Source organism: Parus major, chromosome 15, assembly GCF_001522545.3.
Source record: "Parus major isolate Abel chromosome 15, Parus_major1.1, whole genome shotgun sequence".
Taxonomy (NCBI): domain Eukaryota; kingdom Metazoa; phylum Chordata; class Aves; order Passeriformes; family Paridae; genus Parus; species Parus major.
In genome coordinates this window covers 7,275,745-7,295,836 of record NC_031784.1, presented here as the reverse complement: position 1 = coordinate 7,295,836, position 20,092 = coordinate 7,275,745, and the positions used below count along the sequence as shown (strand labels likewise).

Here is a 20,092-nt window from a genome sequence, read left to right as displayed (position 1 = left end):
AGATCCAATCTATGCTTGAGGATCCATGTGCTGGCTCATACTTTCCGTGCTCAGCCTCTCACGTGCATCCCAGCACGCCTGGATCCTTCTCCAGTGACCGGATACTTAACCTGCTCCATGTCTGTGCCTCATTTTAATGCCACCACTTGCCTGCTACACATGACACCCTACAGATATGTGCAAGCTGCAACAGATGGCAACCCCCAAAGGCATCCTGCCAATCCATACCACTGACTTTCCTCTTCTCCAGTGTCCTCTCCTTGCATTGGGATCACTGCCCTCTATACTGAATGCTGAGGAAAAACTATCGTTACTTAATCCATGAAGCATGAGCAGTTGTACAGCTTTTCTCCATTCCTTGAATAAGTCTGTGATTATCTGACTCCAGTATGACCTTCATATCACCCTCTCCCCCTGCCACTTCACAAGGTGAATTGGCAACCTAAGAACTTCTCAAGAAAAAACACTGCTGATAAGCGCTTGGTGTTTCTTTCCTGAACACTAATACTTAAAAATCTCTTAGGATAGTCTACTGGAATTTTGACACTTATCTTTTGAGGAAGCTTTGCTGAAATGTAAATCAGATCAGCAGAAGAGATGAAGGCATGTTCATTAACAGATAATATTCATACAGAACATTTTCTGCTTCTAGATCTGAGCTCAGACTTGCCTGTGGTTCAACAGGATGCAATTGTTCAGCCAGTCTTCTGTTTGGAAGTACCCAGTTATAATTCTAGCACATTAGGAAACAGCCCCACACTGTTACTCTGTCCTGTTATTTAAATGCAGTCTGTGATGTGCCCTGTCAGTCTGTACCTTTCTTTTTGGCTGGACACACTTCCTTCTTCAGCATCTTGCTGTGTGTGAACACAGAGATGCTCCAACTCCCTCACCTCTGCTCCCCTCCTGCGGCCACAGCTGCATTCCAGTCACGCACCTCTCACCCACTCTCTGTCATTACCTCTCTCCATGCATGGAAGCCTCTCCTTTTTCCTACTTTCTAACGTAAGAGCATCTCAAAAATGCCTTCACCTTCTCTCTTCAATAATGCACAGCATTTTCTCTACCAACCACCAGTACTTTCCTGCTTTGGGGCATAACTCCTTAGCAGGTGGTGGAGGATTCCCACCTCACTCCACACCCCCCCTTTCCAACTACATTTATGCCTCTGCCCTATTGGCACCTGTCTCAAACAGAGTCAGTGAGTGCTACACACCACACACAGCTCTGTCCTCCCTCCTGCCTCCCCTGCTCCTCTCTCCCAGCACTGCAGCTCTTCTGAGTCAGCCTGGGTATGCCAGGGAAAGGCAGCAGGAGCTGCTAAAGCCAAGCACCAAGAATGTCCCTCATGGTGGCTGCTCATTAGCAGGGATGAGAAACTAATAACGAGAAAGTTGCAGCTGCACTGGAGGGTTTTCCCTCTCTGACAGCAAGCTGACACTTTTCATAAGCATTATAGTGCCTTAAAAAGAAACAAACAAGTTTTATATTTTCTCCATCTGCCTCCTGTCCTAATGAATCCAGCTCTGCTATTTATAGGATGCAATTTGTCTGAATTATTATACATTTCCTTCCAGTGTTGCATGGAGGCCTTGCACATTTTTCCATGAAGCGCTTCTAGCACGTTCCTGGGAAGCACAGCTGGTCTCACCTCCATTAAGCACCTGCTTCTTTTCAAAACTGATTTCCTTAATTTCGAGATCATCTTAATTATTTTTTCAGGTAATGCTACTTTATGCAATATACAGCTAACTCCTTACACCCATTTAAAAATGGATAGAAGAAATGAGAAAAGAGGGTCATTAGTGATGGAGAATACATCAAACAAGAAAAACATCCACTGTTTTTCTTTTTTCTTTAAAAAGCTGCTTTAATTATAGCCCAGATTCAGCCCTGCCCTTAAAAAGATAATCTTCCTGGAAAAAATGAGATTTTTCCATTGGTTATGGATTTGTGCTGTGTCGCAATCTACACTGTTTACTCCTGGAAAAGCATGGGGATAAGTTATTTATTGCTTCGTTCATTGCAAAAAGCAAAGCAAACAAGTTCACTGTATTAGCTTTTGGCTTTTAGAGAAACAGGGAAATGCCTTGGACACTCATGTCACTGCGAGAATCAGACCTTTTACAGTGTGTAAGCATTCCCCCAGCTACCAACAAGAAGAATGTGTCACAGAGGAGTATCTTCCATATTAGAGTCATCTCCAACACACTGCAGTCTCATCTTTCTGAGAAATAGTAAAAAGAGCTTTTTTGCAGCAGAGTTGCTCAAAGCTGGGAAATGGGACTAGTTCTGTGTGAAGTTCACACTACCAGGCACATGGCAAGTAGATTATCTGCCCAGAGAACAGTGACAGCACAGACAGCAATTTGAATCCTGAATGGAAAACACCTGAGGAATTAGCTGGGGCTGATTAGCCATCTCCATCCCTTCAGCCCTCAGTCCCCATGCTGAGAATGATGCAGCAGCTCCTGGATTAATCTCCTCCACAAAACTATTTGCTTTCATCTTGGCAATGCTGATCCTGTGCCTATACTTAGCTACATTCTGGCAATAATGTAAGATACTGCACCAGGTGCCTATCTCTGATACACTCACTTAATCCCAAATTCAGACAACTCTTTCTGGAACAAGGCTGCCAAACCTATTCCCCTTCACCACCTGTACAATTTAGAATTTATTACCCCACCACAGGCATGGGAAATTATACACATGTGGATGCTAGACAGACAAGAGATCTCCTGCTGCTGCAGCAGAAATAAAGTGCTTCATTTTCTATCCACACAAACCTCTGGACTGATGCTTAAAACAACTGTCAAATTTCACAGGAAGCTGGAAGGATGCTGGCAACACCGTAGAAAAAACCCAAGCAACTCCTAAACCGAGGGGCTGTGTGTCTGTGGAATCACTGAACTCTGACAGCCACTCACTCTTGCAGTGTGCAGAGGCAATTCCCACTTACTGCACTTTGGTTCCCGACAGAAGATGCAGCCGCACCTGGACTCCTTCTGGGATGCCACTACAGCAGGAGGTGCATTCCCAGCCCACAGAGCCCAGGGGCTGCGGGCACCGGGAGCTCTGGGGCCGCTGTGCTCGCCCAGAGCCGCACCTGCAGCGCCGGCAGATGGAGCGAGAGGAACCCAGACCGCACCTCCCCTGCAAGGTCACCCGAAAACAGACTCTGCACACGGAAAAAGCATCACCCTCATCAACCAGGAAGCTGCCAGCCAAAAGCCAAAACCAAAATAAAATAAAGTAAAAAAAAAAAACAGAGAAAAGCATCGTGACAGTAAAAGAAACACTCAGAATCTGCACCAAAGCAAAGCTCCACATTCCAAGCTTGGATCCTGCCCTCTGCTGACAACCAGCCGGTACCTTCACCACAGCCTGTGCAGCTCATTGTCTGCAAGGTCTAAACCAGGGCTCAGAAGTATTTGCTACAAAAAATGTTTTCAGAACACTTCAGCAGCAGATCAATCCTGCAGCTCAATTCTCCCCTCCCAGGAACCCCTCACCCTGCGGTGTGGTTTTACAGCAGACTACGTGAAAAGCCCCATAGAAGGCTGAGAGAGGCAGCTGGTTACTTCTGTAAAACCAGGAATCAGATCCTTAAAAAACCTGACCCATCAGCTCCATTCCATCTGTACACGGTGCCTCAGCACCCAGTGCACAGAGCAGCTGGAATGCCAACATAAACTTGCAAGATTCTTCTAATTGAAAGGCTTAACAGTAGCGAGAACGCAGCCAGCTCCAACAGAGCCAAACGCTTGGCATAGCTGCCGGAGAATGCAGATACATGCAGAATACTGAGTGTCACACGGCAGAGGCACAGCAAACTCTGCAATGAATGAAGATGAAATAATAGGTGCAAAGTTCTGAACAGTCCCTGTGGCTTTCACTTCAAGGTACAACACAAGTCAGGACAGGTACTGAGCTTACTGCAGAGATTCAATCACAAATGCAGCATCCACCATTGACCAGCAGCTTGGAGGATAGACAGAACAGTCTTTGAATAGTATTGAAAAGAAAAACCACCAGATAATGTGGGACACATGAGACTCGAATCAGGCTTGAGGGAATGCTTAAGAAGAGTTTTTCTATTCAGGAAACGAACACCACAATGTGTGACCTTCCAATTAAGTCATAACCAAGTTCTAAAATGATGTAAAGTCTTCCCACCTTACCGTGTACTCCTACCACTGGCACACTACTCAAAAAGGGAAGCAAACAAACCCCCAGCCCAAAGGATGTAGCAGGAATGTTACCAGCACTAGCAAGAGTGAGGTATGCAGAAGAACAACACAGGGAGCTAGGGTGACTGTAGGAAAGACAGAAAGGCAGCAGGGAAAGGAAATGGAGGACAAGGCAGTGCAGGAGAAAGAAAGGATGCCTGGGAAAGCAAACTGTCTTTGGCTATTTCTATTAGTCTTTACACTTCCCAAGCTCCACAAGCTGTCATCAAAGTACCTTCTTACAGAGTGTGATTTGTACAAGGTTGGTTACACATCCCACTTCATATCCAAAGAATATGCAATTCAACAAAGAGGTGGCTCGATTAAACACAATCCATTTTGGTCCTGTGTGAGTTCCAGCAATTCTGTTTTCTGTGACCATACATTTTAGAGCTACTACAATCTTCCCTTTCCAAAGAACCTGCAAGCAGCATTTCTCCCAACAGTGTTTGACACACTGCCCAATACAAAGGTTTTTCCAAACATATGCAGCTAAATCTCTTTGCAACCCGACATGTTCCATTAACAGCCTTTTCTCCTCACTATTCAGTAGCAAAGGCTCTGGAGGACCAATGCTTAATAAGAATCTCAAAGCTGCTGCAGATAACTGGAGCACAACCCAAGCCACTGCTTCAAAAGGGGAGTGCTCTGTCCTGCAGGGCTGTCACTAAAGCACAGGGAATCCCCAGCAGCCAGGCTGATGCAGGGATGGGAGAGCTGCTAAAGGTCTGCACCCGCAGGGAGAGGAGACACGTGGGTGAACTGCAGCACATTTAAGCATTTCTAGGTCATCTTTGGCAATGGTTTTTGTTTGCTTTTGAGAAACACTATTGTTACAAGCAACAATACTTTGGATTGGAATTAACGTTAAGTCCTTTGGCTGCATGATTAAAATGGAGAGTTCATGTAAATAGCTTCCTTTACCCCAGTCCCAGAAGACTTGCCTCTGACCTTGGAGACTCTCAGCACAGTACGTGGAATGTTAACACTGCTCTCTCACCAGCTTCTCTAATCCAAAGTTATTTTTATTTACTTCACAGTGATAGCTGAATGCATTTTCTTTTAAAGGGAACAGGACAATCATATTATTCCAAAAGCAAATCTGTTTTGAAATGCAGTTTGTAACTGAAAATCAAACATTAAATAACATTTTCTCCCTCTCTCTTGCACACAGAGCACACACTGGAGTCTCTGAGCTGTGAGCTACATATCAAATGCAAACCATTTGGAGTGACAGGTCCCCCTTTCCCACCACCAGCTTACCATGGTGTTTGCAAGCTCCCAGAATTCAGCCCAGGCCCTGCATCACCACTGCAACATCTCAAAGTGGGACTTGGTTCAAAATCCTGGTTCACATACGTGAGTACAAAACTAATTTGCATCAAAGGTCTGCCAGCTCTGCAGGGTTTCACAGTGTGATACTGCCAGCCATGCTGGAGTACGGAATTTCTGGCAGCTCAGGCACATGCGGGACTCTAAGCTAGGGATGAACACCCTCTGGCCTGGAGAAAGGCTGTTCCCAGGGGACTGTCTCTTACTGGTTTCCCCTTATGCTTGCCTCAAACACCACAGTGTTTTAAGACAAAAGACTGATTATGCTTATCAGGCTGGTGAACTCACTGACAGCAGATCAATATGCCAAGGGAGCAGCTTCTAGATGTGAGCAATCCTGCCTGCTCCCTTCAGGGAAGCTCCTTCCTGAAGCTTCCTGGTTGGGCTCACACTTCTAGCAGCTGATACCAAAAGGAGCTGGGCACAGTGATGATGTGAATTGCACTGGGGAGGTCTTAAACAGACAGCAATCCGGCCCATGCATACAAGATCAATATCAAGCGTGTCATTGATCACGTTCTGTTTCCCTGGAAGGGAAAACCTGAATTTCCAGATGCTGTCTGCTACATCACAGGGATATTTGAACAACAGTGACAAGGTCAAACATCCATGCTTATTCTTTTAGATCTCAGTGCTGCTGCTGCTCCTGCTGGCCATGGGTGCTTCTGTTATGTCTGCTCCTGTCTCTGCAAGGGCCCAGAATTACATGACTGACTGGTTTTCTTTCTCCTCTCTGAAAGAACCCAGATGGCAGTGCTTGGTGACTGCTCACATGCCCCGAGGGGCGTCTCCTTTCGAGTGTCACCAAACAGCTCTATTTTGTCACTCCATTTTAGCCAGCAAAAGCAATTCCAAGGACTGCACAATCCTCTCCAGAAAGGAGACCACTGCCCAACCCACCTGGCTTATCTGGCTCCTGGGCCAGTGACAGCAGTAGAAAATGTCGAGAGGCTCAGGAACTGTCAACTTACTGACCTCAGAGCTGCAAACTCCAGCCAAGAATATGTGGGGATGCCACAATAATCTGTCCCATAGCATTGCCAGAGATCACTTCCCAACTGCAGCTCTGGAAAGATGCAGTAAGGAAGTGACACTACAGAATGCCTCACCTGGCTACAAGCAGGTGGAAAGTGGCCCTATCTTCCTAATGGGGAAAGGGTACAAGTGGAGGAACCTCTAGGCCTGAACATGCTTACTTACTCTCTGCCTCGGAAAGGCTTGAAGCCACTGCTTCTTGGAGCACACTGCAACCCTCTTCTATTTAGCTAAGCTTTCCCAAAGGAACAAAAGAAATAAAAAGATGGCTGGCAAAGTTAATGAGGATTGGGAACGTGAGGAAAATTATTACTTTCCATATAAGATAAACTAATGTGTTTTTTCAACTGTGTATTAATGTATTCATTCCAGAACATGTGTGTTTTCTGGGACTTTTCCTTGAACTGAGACAGATGCAGGCAAAAACCATTTTCCTTACAACCCTCACCCAAGATCTGTAAAGCACAATACAGCTTTCTGATCAGAGCTGCCATGTGGTGCAGCTGAAGGGATCTGAGAATCTGAGAATCTTTTCACTGCCATGACTAGTGCAGATGCCTAATTGTCCAGCCCAACCATCAGAAGGCTTGAGCTTAGTGTCTAAAATGTGCTTATTAAAGAGAAAGATACTGAGTGATTCCCTGAAGGAAAGCCCATTAGGAAAAAAAATACACCACAGCAATGTCCAGTAGTAAAATACAATGTGTTGCTGTTAGTATCATAACACAAAAATATCTCAGAACTGGATTCATCACTGAAAATCAACAGCACTATTAAGGGACTCCTTTCTTTAACTTGTGGCTGCCTGAGCCTACCATTTTCTTTCCTCTGGTCTTCAGTGTGTGTTTAACCAAGGATCATGTGTTCCAAATTGCCCTTTTTTGGCCTCAAGCCCCTGTAAAACTCAGCTTTGCAGTTCCAGATGCCAATCGGCTGCTCTTACTCCAGGAAGCTAACGAGCTTTTAGCTTCCTCCCAGCTCAGTAGAAACCTGTCTGCAGAGAAAAACTTAGTGCAAAAGGAATCATTCTTTAGCCCTTGGCTCCAGATGCCACCTAAGCATATTTGTTTTATTAAAAATAGTCTGACTTTATTTAGAACTGTTGAGATACTGAATAGCTTTATAAACTCTCTGTCATAAAACACCAGCAAATAGAGAAGAACAGCAAAGGGAAGAAACACTCCAGCAGACAGCTGCATGACAAAATAAAAAACCCTACATGGTAATGCATATTTAGTTGAAATATCCACACAGCCTCAGACATTAAATACTGACGTATGCAAGAAAGGTAGAAAAACTACAAAAAACTCTTTCTTACCTCTGCACATCTCTGAAGCATCTTCCTGCCTGTCTCCAAGATGGTGTATGAAACATGCTGGATCACGAGGCCAGGCATGGTCCTACCAAGTGCCCTCCCCTCCCTTTTGAGGGGCCAGCCACAGCAGCCCAGTGGAGCAAGGCTTGTGAGGAGCTGTGGAGTGGAGCTGTGGGGTGCAGCAGCAGGCAGAAGCAGCACTCGGAGTGCAGAAGTGCGAGGGGGTTCCGCAGAGCCCACAGCTGAGGGAAGGAGAGCCTGCAGCCCTGGAGCCAGGCTGGGCTCAGGGTGGCTGCAGCAGTAACGAGTGCTTTGCCTGCACACAGCAGCCCGCTCCTCCAGATGTGCACAGATGCCGTTTCCACCAGGTCTGTGGTGAGCTGAGGTGTGGGAGGACCCACAGCACCTTCTCTGGTCAGCCCTTCTGTGCTGCTACGCACTGGGGTGCTGGCACTAAAACCGGCTAGCAAGGCAAACCCAAATCCTCCATCACTCAGGAATTTACAGGAACAGGATTACTTTGTCAGGTGTGGGAGTTATGGGGGTTCCCACTGACTGTGCTTCAAAACATTCCTGCTGCTGAGGGACCTCCTGCTCGGATTTGAAAGCCCACATGGTCCTGACAAGTGCTTGGGTGGATCAGAGCTGGAGCTGCAACAGACAAGGATCGACTGACAGCATTTCCACTTGGGCTGGCACCTGTCAGGTTCTCCCCTTCACAGCACGTCTGGGTTTTATCTTCAGTGCCAAGGGAAAAATAACGTCAAAAAAAAAACCCAACCCAACTCTTCCAGAGCTCGTGCACACTGAAATATGCTTAGAAGCCAAACTGAAAGCTTCTTTCTGGGTTACTCATGCTTCACTGAGTCTTCTTATACTTCCACCGCTCATCATGATTTTTATAGAAAGTCTCATAAATGGTCATAAGCCATTACACAGGTATTTGGTTATTCATATCAATTCAGCTGCTTGTTAGAGGCCTGTCTGCTTAAAGGCAGTGAAGGGCTGCAGAACTCCACAGCTTGAATTCCTCAAATAAGAAGGCAGAATAAATTTTTCTATTCTCCAGTGGATATACCCTCACAGAAACATCAAACATCTCAAAATACGTCCCAGTAAGAAGAAAATATTTGGATATAAACAACTAATCTTTTTTGGGAGAAGCATATCAGAATCCAAGCTGAGCAAAAGCTACCAGGTCCAGTCTCAGCCTGCAGAAATGAAAGGTCAGTGACTCCTAATCACTGGGACCAAAGCCTGTTTGGTTCATTACTTGCAAAGTCCTGCAATCCTGCCTTTATAAGCATTTTATAAGCAACTGCCATATGGAAAGACTCCCTCATGTTAATAAATAATTTATTATACGCCAACCCAAACACTTCCTCCAATCCTGTTTGTGTCCTGAAATTGCTAATTAGTCCCTGCTCCAGCTTCCAAAGTCAAAAGTGTGTTTCAATTTCTCTCTCCATTTCATGAAGGCTGCCTCATGCACCCAAAGGCAGCCCAGTGCCTCTAATCTGTCTCAATTACAGTCACTGTGCTGCTGTCAGGCAAGTATCTCCCAAGCATCCAAGAAAAAGAATTTGATGTTTTCAATGTCAAATGAATGTCAGGCCAGAGTGGAAGTAGCACAGAAGGTTTTCTTTAACTTCTCTAACAAAAAAAATGGACCTTGCAGCCCAGCTTTTTAAAGGTACCATATTTGGGTACTTAATTCTCATGGATTTCAGTGTAAGCTAGAGACATTAATGCCTCCAAGAACAGATTCTGCACTCATCCTCAAAGCATCCAGGCATGGATTACAGATGATGAGAGACAAAAGAAGATGCTGCTGCTCCTCCCTCGTTTAAATTGGGACACACTGGAACATATCACATCAAAGTACTGAGAGAACAGGTACTCTCCCTCTTCCTGCCAACCGCTCTCTGCAGCTTTCTGGAAAGCCAGGGAAGTTTCTATTAAATATAAACCCACCTGCTGTTCAGTGCACTGCCTGAATATTGGATAATCACAGGCAGAACTGACACAAAACCAGCTCTGCCTATAGAATAATAGATTTCCTGGAAACACAGATCTTGCTGTGAAACTTGAAGCTGGACTAAAATGTGAGGTAAGACAACATGATCTGGAGAGAGGTAGCTCCCTGAAGTCTTAGCTGGCTAAACGCACACACACAATACCACCACAAATAAATCTATTTGCAAGTTAAGAAAGAGAAGGGATTGGGGCCCCAGAGTGTAGCAATGAATGAGATACTTTGCTGCAATGAATAGAGGGAGCACAGAGACATTTTTCAAGAGGCAAGGGGGAACATTACACAGCATCCAACTGCAGCCTGTCCCATCTTCACCACCCCACAGCAATGTCCTGAGTTCATAAAGCAGTAGGAAATCATATGAGAAATTCTGCAACAAAGCCACAGCAGACATTACCTCAAAGCAACTCTGACAGCCTCTATAAAACCACATCGCCTTTAAAACAGTGAAAAGATCCCCAAACCAACAGCCACTTTGTCTTGGAGAGCTTTCATTTTCAATGCAGCTTTCTTATGGTAATATTATGCAATTAAAAATTGAGCTTAAAATTACCCATGTAAAAGATTCTAAGCAGAAGCTGACATTTACTGTGGAGGTTCTTCATGCCTATAGAAAACTCTGAAAAGGTCAGTATAAATGCAAATAAGGTGAGATACTTCCTCAGGAGTGTAGAAATTTCCATCATGTTAGGGCCTATACCCATTTCTCCATGCAAGACAATGTTATGAATGCCCTGATGGCTTCTCATGAGCCACAAGAGTCCACAGAGCTTGATGCAGAAATAGGTCTCCTATTGTGTGGAGGGTCTCCAGTGCCTATTGGGGAAACAACTGGCACCAAATATTTAGTGTTTTATGGAAAGCAGGATCCAGCCACCCAGAAAAATGCCAATACAGTTTATTGTCCATGGGTTTAATCTCAGCAGTGTTTTCAGCAAGCAGGGACACTGGATTTGGAAGGGATGTGCTTGTCAGAATTTAACTATTAAGCAAAATCATGTGGAACTGCCCAAATCCAAGTCACACATGCATTTCCCAAGTCTTACATTTTGGACACTATCACTAACTTGAAATACTCTCCCAGGAGCAGCATTCGTGTAACTGAATAAATGGGATTAGGTCTCATGCTTCTAACACCCCTGGTGAATTTTCATTCCTTGAGAAATTCTGAACACAGTGCCAAGAACACAACACCTCAGTCAACCTTCCCACTTCCATCTCTTCTCTCACACACCTGCAGGTTGCCTCGTGTGCTTTCTCGTTTTATTACTCAATGTGAAAAGTAGCCCCGAACGGGGAGCGGGCAACATGCATCTGCAAGGAATGCAGGCTTCCAATTTCCTAAGTGTTTAAAGGTCACTGGGGACACTCCAGGTAAGGCAGATCCTTTCTAGACCTTCTTCTTGCTCCCTCACACTCTGAATAAGTCTTTGGAAATGTTTTTCTTGCTCATTATTTTTAAGCTCTCAGCAGGATAAGATGCAATTATATGCTCAATCGTGATTACAGATTTGCTGGTTGTGATTTCAGAAGTCGCAAAACAAAACTCATTAGATTAAATGTTCTTTCTGGCTTTGTACAAGGGACAAAAAGAAATGACATCTCTAAATGGAGTGGGCTTGCTAGCATGAGCAAGCTAAGATACTGCTTCAGGAATCAGGAAATCTCATCTCTGTTCCCAGCTGTGCCACTGAAATGCCCTCTAACTGCACAACTCACCTCAGCAGTGGTGCCCCCTCTCCCCTCCCACATGAGTTCAGTCTTGCTCATCTAGGGCCCCCCTGCACAAGTGCACCATCACAGTGTGCTGGTCCTTGCACTTTACTGAGGCTATTGGTAAAAAAACCCACAAATTTGCTCTAGACATCTCCGACAAAAGCAACCTGATTTTTAATAAAGAGATGGCAAGGTGTACAAAATACGAATGAACTGGACACCAAGTGCAAGGACTGCTCTCCACATTGCTTCCTTCTAGATCTGCCTGAATCAGAGTCTATTCCTGCACAGACAAATAACATTTCATGCTATTACAGACTTCCAATTTTCCCTGTGATCAAGACACAGAAAATTCAGGGCTGAAACTAATGGTCTGTGAGGCCGAAATAAAAACGCTTTTTCTACCACATACTGATCAACATTCTCACTGATCATCTGGAAATGCCTGGGTCAGCAATCAAGCTCTCAGTGGGTTCAGAGCAAACAGCAGTTGGATTGACACTGCTTTCTAAACCATGCAGAGGTAAGGTTCCCCCCGCCTCCAGTTGACAGGTAAATTTAAGTGACTGCTTTACCATGTAAAATGCCTGCCTCTCAGTTCAAGGTCATTTTTCTTCAATCCACAGTTAGAGGTATATGGCACATTAAGTCCTATAATTCCCCTGTCATGGTGGAGAAGGGAGGGGCCAGAGCTTTTAAGCCTGAGCAGAGCACTTGGGGTTACAGAAATAAATATGGCTCTACATAGCAGTTTTCACATTCAAGATATCTCACAGTGGTTTACAAAGTAATGAGTCAGATAATAGGGCTGCAGCAGCTGTGCAGGTACACTCACTGGAAATTAATGCTGAGAAAACGGAAGTCTTAATTTTTTGATTCTCTTTATTTGATCTTCTGCAAAACATGACTGCAGCTTCAGCCCTACTAATGAGCATCAGTGGCTTCTGCAATTTAAAATGCCCAGGTTATTTGACATTCCAGTTTGTTTTAATTTTCAGATTAACTCTATGATTAAAGCTCTCCATTAACTATAATACTGTTCAAGCAAAAGTGGAAAAAATGCATGTACCTCCCTGCCTTGGCTGCACAGCAAGGAAGGTCTCCTTGCCTGATCTCTAGTACAATTTGCAATTAGTTCAGAATCACACAACTATTTGATTTTCATTCCCTTTTCTCTCTGCCATCATTAGCTGTTATAAGCAGACCCTCAAAGGCTGATTATTGAGTGTTCTGAGGATTCCATCATTTATTACACTGGCACCAGTAAAATACATATTCTTACTAAAATATATTTTTCTTTGAAATAAGCCCTATCTTGAGGTGTAACCTGATACATTCAATTTTGTATATACGCTCCTTTCTCAGGTTCCATGGGCAAATGGACTTTCTCATTCTTCTCATCTGAGTCACCTAATCCACCAGTTGGGGATTAAGTTGTTTTGGGAAAATGTGCTGTTTTTATGTAGACATACTTTTCCTGGCTGACTCTGTAATCAGTTAATGAGAGGCACACAGAACAACTAGGCTGAAAGGGAAGGTGGGAGGTCACCTGGGTCAGCTTCCTCCTCAAAGTAGGCTCAATGCCAAAATCAGACCAAGCTATTATGCTTTTGTCCAGTCAGGTCTTGAAATCCTTCAATGACAAAGAACCCTTCAAAACCTCTCTGAGGAACCTGCTCCAATGCCCAATTATGTGGCATTAGCCTCCATTTCTGCGGGCAGAAGGATGCCAGATGGGACAATGTTTTCAGTGAGATTCAAGTGAAGTCTGTCTAGTGCTGAGTTCTGAAAGTACCGAGTCATTTCGGGCTCTCCGAAATCTACATTCTGGTTAATCCTAAAGGCACAGCCTTCAGAGCACTCACCCGGAGCTCTAACTACCTCCTTTGCTTCTGTTGCTACTATTTCTGGAAATCTGGAAAGGGATTTAAATCAACATTACACCACTTTCCTGCCTCAGCTGTTCTGAAACGTTCTGCAGTTCTCTTAACTTGTCAAGCAGCTTCGTCAGCACAACTCTGCTGCCGTACTTTTGATGGACACCAGAGACAACCGTAACTTTGTGCAACAAGGTTTCTGTAATTGATTTTGACATGAAATTTCATCTCTGAATTCCAACAGAAGCTGAGTTCCTCTTCCCTGAGCTTCCTGGCGATACCGGCTGGCCAACCAGACAAACTTTCGGATTCGTACCCCTCTTCAAAGGATCATCTCATTTTTTACGCTTATGCTAAAAGGGAGGGGGGGAATGCTGAGAAATTTCATTGTTATTGTTTCTTAACCGAAACTAAGTGGTGTGGAAGAAGCTGACATAAGGCAACAGTGATAGATGGCTGGATGGAGTCTTTCACTGCAGTGACTGAGTCCCAAGACTGAGGCAGCTACAGTTATGAGGGATAAGCACCTTCCCATCAACTCCTGCTTTTATTCCTGGCAGGCTTTCTTGGCACATTCTAATTTTATAAACAGTCCTGGAGCAGCATCTGTATAATGAGCTATGCTCTGTAATAACAAGCATTCTATTTTAGAGTAACAATTAGAATTACTTGTAGAATAGAAATGCTAAATGAGACATGCAAAAATATATACACAACCTGAAATGTAGGGAGGGAAGAGAATTTACCATTCTCAGCAGGGAAAACAGTACAGGAAAAGCTGTGAAAATTAAAAACATATGACTGACAACTATAGCTTTCCAACATTAACTATTTTTCATCCGAAGTATTAGCCAAGTGACATGAAAATCCAATCAGTGGTTGAAGAGTTAAGATGCTGCATTGCCAGAGAGCATATATTGCTGTAACTCAAGTAAATGTAGCTGGGCAGTAAAACTTACCAAGGTTTTCAGTTATGCACTGGTTTATGTATACACCTTTCTATACAAAGCATCATAAATAATGCAGTTGAACTTCTGAATAAAAAAACACAGTAAGTGCAATATGAATAGTGAGAGCAGAAAACAATTCACAGTATTATGTATTCGCAAAATTCTCTCTGTAACATGAATGCCTCAGTCCATTCCCACAGTATCTCACTGGGGCAAATCTCTACCATCCACCTTTAACTGAAATGATGTTTTTATTTAATTTTTCTATCACTGTGCTGCTGGCAACAGCTGGGATACAGCATACTTCATCAGAATTTTGCTGTTTTACAAATATATCACATGCACTCCATTTGCATTGGTTATCACAGCAGCAGTGAAAACACTAATTATTTTAGTGAGGTAATTATTCCAGCTATTATTTTGGTGAAATGATTCTTCTAGTGATTGCAGTGGAAATAGCAGACTCTTCATGAACAGGTTCACTACAACCCCAGCAACCAAATGCTATTAACTTGCCTAAGGCCACTCAGAAAGTCAGTAGCGATGCTGGACTGAGAAAATGAGACTCTTCTTCCAGCTCTGTCTTTAGCTGAAGCTCCAGATCACTCCATCTCCCTATTAGCTGCTGTAATTACCATGTGCTCTAGTGGAGCTCCTGCTGTTTAGTTTTTCATAGGCTACTTTATTATGCAAGTATATATAGGCTTTTCCTGTTTAAGATGCCTAAATCTCATTTTCTGTGCACTTATAATTTGGCCACAAATTCACATCAAGTTGGAAAGGGAATTTACCACCTGGGATTCTTGTCTTTTGAAGATATTGCTGGTTATTATAATGGATCTATATTCCTGGGTGCCAGCCTCAGCCAAGAAGGAGCTGGAAGCTGACTACTGGAGTCTTCATAGTCCTATGAGAGGACTTACACCCAGAGGTGAAAGGACCTAAAGGTGGGGAGGGAGAATCTTGCCTCCAACTGTAAGCTTTTCCGCCTCATGTGCTGAGGGACACGAAACATTTGAGAATGCAAAAGAAGGATAAAGAAGAGAAACAGCTGTTTCCAAGATAACCAAAGTATCTTAGAAGTGAGTCAGATTTTTCTCATTCAGAAGGAAAAATCTGAAATGATTCACAAGCAAAGCTGTTGTCCTAACTCATCTTGCACGTGACCTCTAGCTGTTAAGACAGAGACAGAAGACAAAGGGACAAGTAAGAGCTCTACAGGCAAATGAATTATAGCAGAACCAAACAAGAGATGGACAAGAAACACCACCTTATGACTTCACAAAGAGTTTCAGCTTCTATAAATACAGAGCTGAATGGAATTCTTGTATCACTATTGCTCCTCCTGCCTCTCTGCCCCAGCAGTTGTTTCCCACTGGTCCCTCAGCTTAAACTTCCAATTTTTATGACCTAAATCTGAAAGACATTCACACTATGAAGTGTCCATGCTGAGGGTGGGGAGGCATCTATCACAGTTGGAATTTCTTCTTCAGTTTACATTGGTTCTGTATCCTCCATGTAGCAGAACTATTTCAAGTCTCCAGCTGAAATCTTCCTGACACAATCTCTCACCTGGGCCATTCACTGCACAGTCCACACACACAAACAATGTGCTTTCCCTTACTCAGCTGCAAGAGCTTTTCTGTTTCACAGACGCCATTTCACCCCTGCCAGGAATCTAGCCTGTCTTATCTACAAACACAATTTTTGCCTGGATGTCCCCATGGATGGAACAAGGGGCTGGAAGCCACAGCTCAGGGCTGCAATGTCAAGGCGCTCTCTGAAGCCAGAGAGCAACGGTTTGACAAACACAGCAGCAATTACCAGGACGCAAAGCCAAAACTATTCTTCACATTCCTGAGCAGACAGATAACACCAGAGCTGGTCCTGCAACAGTCTCAAATTCGTCTCACATGATTTTGTGGAATAACTCAACTTCACTCAGCTGAGCTGTGAGTCTCAGCAGCACTGTTGTACACAGTGTACAGGGCTTCAGTCATATAATTTAGTATCTCTCCCAGAAAAATATTTGTTTCCTTACAGTCTCCAAAGTAAGAATACTGTAGGACAGAATTGTATTACCAAGGGAAAAGAATATGTGACAGAGACAGAACAGTACTCCTGGACCCGCAACTCACATGCCAACTGCATCTCCCCACATGATTTTTCAAAGCCTTCAGTTGCAACCCTAAACTTACAATTTATGTTCTACATACTCAAATTTAACAGATCCATAAAGATCATAGAAAAGTTTTCACCTGTAGAGCACAGCTCAGCAGGCCAGGGAGAAATTCATGCTCGTGTCCACCATCTCTGAACAAGAACACTGAACATAAGAATCAGAGAATATTATGACAAAAAAGGCAGAAGATTCCAGAACAAGTAGCAGTCAGCTTTGGAAAGAGTGTGTGCACAAGAAAGAAAAATCCAGATGCCTGCTTTGAATTCCTTGAAAATACTGGGAAAAAGAACTGGAATTTAAAGGTACCAGATTAGAGAAAGTTTGGCAAGGGCAGGTTCCATATGGGAATTTTCCTATTCTAGGCAATAAATTCTCTCTGACTCAAAGCACTGGAAGACAGATGAGAAACCTTTCACTGCTTTGTAAATTATGAAAAACACACGGGACCAAAATAAATACTAAGCTTAGGAAAGCAACAGAAGTAAGAGATACTTAATAATTCTGATCAGAATTCTCAATAACGTGCATGAAATGCTCAAAAGATGTTAATACAAGAACATGTTACTTGCTCTCACAGAGGAGATCTTCCCAATCCCTGAATTTCCACCAGCAGGCACAGGAGGGGTTTTGATGGTGCCATTAATCAATCAGTTCTACTCACTTATTCACAATACAACAATCAAAATTAATGATGGAAGGGAGCTGGAAAGGGCAGGTGTGCTCGAGTCAGCTTGTAAAGATTTAAAGAAAGCAAATTAAAGCAGCAGTGAAATGCGAACTGAAGCCAATCTTAATTACAAACCAAAGCCAGAGTAAAGTGAAGTTTCCCTCTCCTTCCACTACATGTTGCCTTTAGCTGAAGACAAATTGCTGGCACTTTTGTAATCTACTAAGTTAAAGTCATTACCCTGACAGTGCCAGGAAGTCTAATTTCCTGGAGCAGTAATACAAAGATTTATAAGGGAATTTAAACACTCACCTTCTGGAATAGAAAATCTATCATCAGCATGAGGCTACATGGAAAGTGACTGAGGATTTCAGATAATGGAGAAGAAGAAATTCACCTGCTGACAAGTTCATCCAAAATCTCATTCCCTGCCTACATAGTCTGCTGACCAGGGTAAGTGTACACACAAAGCTAAGCCTTCCGATAAATTCAGCTTTTCTGTGAGGTCTCCACTGCAATAAAATAGACTTCTTCAATTACTAGCATTTTTAACACTAGTTCAGTATTTCAGCACAACTCTCTCCTAAACTTATGTTCCCATTAAAATGGAACTAAAGTAATCAAAAAGGAAAAGAGAAATTACTCTTATTATTAAGCGGCTTAATAACTGTTTTAAAGGAGAAAATGAATGAGCTAGCCCATCCACCAGACTGAAATGTACCTGAAATGTCTTGTTATGGCTGAAGACTTTGAACTCCCTAATGAGATAAACTGAAATGAGTGCTGAACTTCAACACCCAAAGCTCCAGAGAGCAGCTACTGTTCTGCCCTCAGATCTACGTGCGCATAAACAACAAGCCATGAGCTCTGCTTAAACCAGACAGGACAGAGGTCTGGATTTAATTAGAAATAACCTAATGTTGAACCCATATTAAAAAAAAACTTTTGTGCTCTTCTGGACTTTCTCCTCCCATACTCCAGCACTGAGGAACAGAGGTGGACAGTCCAACACCTTCACACAGGAGGATTGAATGTTACAACCTCTGTAACATCTCTGGAGGGCTGACACACATCAATCCTGATTCTGCTCAGAAAACCTTATTGCAGAGTTAGTGCCATCTGAGACACTGCCTTCCCCTGCACATATATGATTAATCCTCATCTTCCCCCAGTGTCTGAGCCTCCTGCCACTATTCCTGCTCAGAAATTAAGTACTCTGTGAACAAAGCACAGGAGTTGTACTATGCTATGTATTTAATGTGTACACAGGAGAAATCAGCGCTGTGGTAGTGCAGGAGAGAACACGCTGCAGAGGAGGCACCACTATCACTGACCTACTTTAGACTGGGGAAGGGATTTCAGTAAGACTTCCCCCTCTCCAGAAGCAGCAATTTTTGAAAGTCCTAAATTTAGCAAGGTTCTGAGAACAGCATTCATAATTTCTTGTTAGTGCTGTTCCCTTCTCAAGCTCATATCACTTTCCCCCAAAATTTATGCTCTCTCTCTTTGACTGTCAGGAAAAAAAAATAAGCTCCTTTCAACAAAGAGGAAACAAGAAGCTTCTCTTTCACAATCTTTCCTCACGAGGACAGGAGTACTCTGGACACTGCCAGGGCATATACATTTATTTTTTAATATCAGATGAGACAGCTTCTGAAAGCACTGCAAGTTCTCCTGTCTGACATTATCCAGTTTACCACAGATAACAACCCTGAACTGGAAGCTTTCCCCTGCCAGAATGCCTAGCACATAAAATTATTAAAGGCTTAGCAGTGGTTTCAGGGCTGCTCAAATGATGTGCTGCAGCAAAAGCTGATTCCCATTAAAAAACCAGGAGCCATCAGGAAGAGACTCCAGTTCATCATGCTGAAAAAGAGAACTGCCTTCATTCATTCCTCACTAGAACAAATTCTGGGGGTGGGGGGGAAGTGAAATATTAACATGTAAACTAGGTTGCAACTCACAGGACCCTCTGGATTGTTCAGGATACGAAGATGCTCCTAAGATATTGTAGCAGCAGGAGAGATGTTCTGAAGGACTGAGAAACCTCTGCATCCTGCACAGACACTAGCCAGTCCCCACCCACAATTGACAGGAGTTTCTTGTTTTATGATGTTTGGCTGCACGACAGGCAGAGATTCCTAGCAATAAAGTAATTCAGAGCTGATAGAAAATAGGTCTGAACTAGTTTGCTGCTACTAGTCCATGGTTTTTCAAGTGATCACACACATACTCTCAATTAAGCTCAGTGGTCATACCTAAGAGTACCTTGTAGGGAAACCATAATGTCAAATTCTTGAAACCACATCTTTTGACACCACATAAACTGCATGGATGTTGACTGTAAGATTACAGGACACTTAACATCACTACATCCCAATATTTGTTAACTACCACAATGTTCATTTGCTGCATTGCATGAACAAATCTTACAACTGCAATTTCATTTGCTCACAAAGATTCCAGCTGAAAATTCACTTTAATATGGCTTTAATAATACATGAAAGAGATTAATCTATAATTGTTGATTTTTGAAATAGCACTTCATCATGTCACTCAATCTGAGTGCTTTTGATCATTAAAACTTGCATGATTTTTCCATCTTGGTAACGAGGTTCTGCCTCAGCTGAGAGCTGATCTCATCAGAGCCAATTATACTCTATAGAAGACATCTGACCAGACCTCTTAAGGATTTTAAAACTGCAATTTTATTTTCTTTATTTTACTGAACAATTTAAAGTTCAAGCAAAC

At 43.3% G+C, this 20,092-nt stretch overlaps 1 protein-coding gene and 1 long non-coding RNA gene across 13 annotated transcripts in view; one reads left to right on the top strand and one right to left on the bottom strand.

The window, feature by feature from the left end:
• The window catches only part of ARVCF (ARVCF delta catenin family member), a 248,060-nt gene that overhangs the window by 20,462 nt on the left and 207,506 nt on the right, over positions 1 to 20,092 (bottom strand). The gene's annotated exons all lie outside the window — the stretch shown is intronic.
• Positions 1,499 to 12,398, top strand: LOC117245176. The gene is made up of 3 exons (XR_004499522.1): positions 1,499 to 1,722; positions 5,407 to 5,591; positions 11,190 to 12,398. It is a non-coding gene; the product is annotated as an uncharacterized LOC117245176 (long non-coding RNA).